This window comes from Acanthisitta chloris, unplaced genomic scaffold, assembly GCF_000695815.1.
Source record: "Acanthisitta chloris isolate BGI_N310 unplaced genomic scaffold, ASM69581v1 scaffold26888, whole genome shotgun sequence".
Lineage (NCBI taxonomy): Eukaryota > Metazoa > Chordata > Aves > Passeriformes > Acanthisittidae > Acanthisitta > Acanthisitta chloris.
In genome coordinates this window covers 51,854-55,531 of record NW_008689079.1, presented here as the reverse complement: position 1 = coordinate 55,531, position 3,678 = coordinate 51,854, and positions in this window count along the sequence as shown.

The window sequence follows — 3,678 nt, the reverse complement described above, 5'->3', positions numbered from 1 at the left end:
GCAAGGGCCTTTCTAGCCCAGTCTCTGCCTCGTGGTTTACAACCACAAAGCCCATTGAGGCTGGGAAGAGAGATGGCTTAGCCCAGTGCTGCTAAGAAGGTCTGTTCCAAGCCTAGGAGCATATGGATCCATAGCCAGGAGGAATACAAGGCTTGGATGCCCAATATCCACTGAACAGCCTCAGTGTGCTAGGAAGACAAAGGTATGTTATGTATACAGTACTTACAGCTGAAAACTTCTAGCTCCCATGGAGATTTTTCTCTCAGACTCTCAGTGCAGGGATGTACATTTCTGAGACATACCTGCCCCTTGCAGGGCTGATTTGGCTTAGTTATCCAAATCAAGACATTGCAAAAGTCTCTCATAGTATTGTATTGTAGGTAGATGTGGAGGCTGAGACAGTCGTATTCATTCACATAGAAAACATTAAAAATGCCCTGTAACAGAAACAGCAGATAATTATGTGCTTGTTTCATACAGTGAAAGGTGCCTTCCAGCCAAAAATACTTTGCCTCTCTGAATAGCCACCGGAAAACTGAAGCAGCTACCCTGGTTGTAGCCTCTGCTGAGCATGTTTCTCCTGGAAGTTGTGCAGGTTTGTGCACAAGGACAAATGGGACATGTGAGTGTGCTCAGAGAGAGGCAGCACTGCTTCCTCCTCAAGTTCAGCTGGGGTAGCTCATTCTTGCTTGTGCCTGGGAAAAAGCAGTTTCCAGAAGAGCGAGGACATCCTGGGAGAGCATGAAGATTCAGTAGTAGTCCAGAATACACAAATAAGGAGAACAGGATATTAGGATTGTTACTGAAGAGTGGTACAGTTGCAGAACCAGGAAATGTTACTTATTTACAAGTCTAGGATCCCAAGTGCCACGTTATGTGAACAGAGAAAAATGACATCTTAGTGTTTACTGTCCACAGTGGAAAGCATCATGGTGTGACAGTGAGCTAGTACTGATGAAACACTGCTCTCTGTATGCAAGCATCTTTATTTTCTAAATTATAACCCCATGGTACGGGGGCAGTTTTCAGGACTGTGCTTTGCTGTGCACTTTCTGGCAAGGCCAGTTTGTGGACTGATTGTCACTGAGGCTATAGGAATGAGGATGCTGGTCGCAGAGCTTGTTTAACATCCAAGTGTCCTACCCTTGATATAGGAACTCTGGTACATTACTACTTTATTCTTTCATTCAGTTCCTGCTATTGTTGTTTCCTTTAAAACCAAAGAACAACTCCTAATAAACTCCTCATAAAAGAAGAATTGGGAGGGGATGAGCTACTCGCAGCATGTAAGTGGCTCAAGTTAACTGTATGATCACTGTTCTATATCTTCATTTAATGGGAAGTGGTTACACAAACTCATCACTGCTATCCCTCCACTGCGTTCTCTTCAAATCGTGATTGCATGTTGCTTCACTTTGTTAAATTGTTTCATCTCTGCATGACAATGAGACCTTCTATATCCTGGATTGAAAGTTAAAGGGTTTTTACTCTCAAACTAGGAGGGCAGGGGTTTTCCCATCATCTGTGGTGCCAGCAGGAGCCAGGACCCCCTAGAGCTGGCAGGTCAACTGCTCTGCAGTGCTGGGCAGTGCTCTGCACTACTGCCCTTACTTCTCCCATGGAAATTCAGCCTGGGTGCTTGGCAGTTCTTGGAAGTTTTCTGCTCAATTTAATCCTTTCAATTGATCAATGAGATGTGTGGTATTGGGGGTGAGGGGTGAGAAGTGAGGACGGTCTCCTTGGTGTCACCATCTGTTTCTGTATTTAGTCAAGGCTCCATGGGGAGTTTCATGTTTAGAAAAAGGGACTAGTGGAAGGAGATGCGCTAAAACAAACTCGGTCTTTCAGGAAATGAGGGCTGTGCTGGGCAGAAGTTACAATAATTATTTGCTCTGTGGTTCCTTCTCTGGCTATCTCAGCATAGTGTTCCTTTTAGAAACGGCATAACTGGGTGCAGTTATTCTGCTGGGCAGAGGCAATTGCTGTTGTAAAAACAGCTACAACGTCAAAGCAAACTGAAGTAAGTAGTTCTGGGCAGCTAAAATGCTGCAGTGCCTGGGAGTTTGTGTGTTGCCTTCTACTCCTTAGCAGTGCACAGAAGGATCTACCATAAGTTTGTGTGGTATTTTACATAAAACCCATGTCTCTTGTTTGTATTTGTTAATACTTTTGCACATGAACTTCTGCTGGGAAAGGGGTCTGAAATTTCAGGTAATTTCTAGGTGTTGAAGATACCAGAGTGATCCTGTTGTCCATTTCCCCTCTAAATAGTACCTAATAAATAAAAGCAGTCATGCCTGTGGAGTATTTCTTGTGTGTCAGATTATCAGCTGCCTCTAGCTTCAAATTAATTTTTGAATTCAGGAAGTGGAAAGTCTGTATAACCTGGACCTCCCTGGTCTTCAGGGACAGACCATGTAGGGTGCTATGAGCATGGAACACTCCTAATGCCAGGGTGTGTATGCCATGGCATCCAGGTGCAGTGTACTTGGGAGGGTGCAGGTTTGTCTCCTGATTAAACTGCACTTGCCTCAGGTTCTCATCTATGCAGTCCTGGGTTACTGGTGTCTGAAGGCATTGAAATGCACTGTTGGAGATGTTTACACTAAGTGTCTTAGAAAAGGTATTCTTTCATCCCACTGTTGGGAACTCTAGACACCATCTTGCTGTTTTCTGACTCTTTGCTCTCTGTAGTGGTGGTAGTAGGAGTCTTTGGTGAAAATAGCAAAATGATCATCTTACACATGTTGCTGTTCATATGTTTATGCAGAGTAGTCAGAATGTGATTTGGGAAACGGATGAATTCTCAACAGCAGTGTCTTGCCCAGATGCCTCAGGACACTGTCTCAAGAATCAAGAGTTTCCGAAAGTATAAGAGGATGTCACAAAGTCCTCTATATAGTTCCTTAAAATCTGTATTTAATACATTGTTTATGCCAGCTCTCTGAGATGTTGAAACTGGAATCTGTAACATAAGATTCAATTTTTTCTATTGCTGTTGGTGACTGGCCATGAGAGTGATCTTTGCACACCATCCACAGGTTTTGGTGCTGATAGATTCACTGGTGCTTTCCATTCACTTGGTGAGAGGAAATTAATCTGCTTGCTATGGAAACTCTAGACAAGAACACACCAGCAAAGCTAGAATTATGTAGGACTTTTTTAATGTCGTTAAACCCAGTTCCTTTATTGGGAGGACTGGAGGTTGGCCAATAGATGTATCCTCTACAGTAAGGAAATCCAGGGTACTAAAGTGTTTAAAGTGACTAAAGTAGTTTACAAAAACCCACCTAAACTAAAACCAAATCATTAAAAATAGAATTAGTGTTCCACATTCTGTATAATGCAATATAGAAATACTATTCCATCTCTTCAAACATAATAAGCCTACAAGCAAAGAGCTAATAGTGCTGACAGGTTTAAGAGGGTAGGAAGGGCTTTTATAATCAATAACTTAGGGGCAGAAAAAAATTAGGAAGAAAGTAGGTCTATGAATCGATGAAAAGCAGGATGGCCTTAATGTTGCTCAACAGTTGAGCACTTTGGATTTTTCTCAGTACTTGTCTAAGCAGAATTTATGTGATTTCTATGGGAAGACATGGAACTGATTATTTTGCAATAACTGGAATGTGGTGTGACGTTATGTCTAATTCTGCGTAATTGCAGGTCATGCTTGCC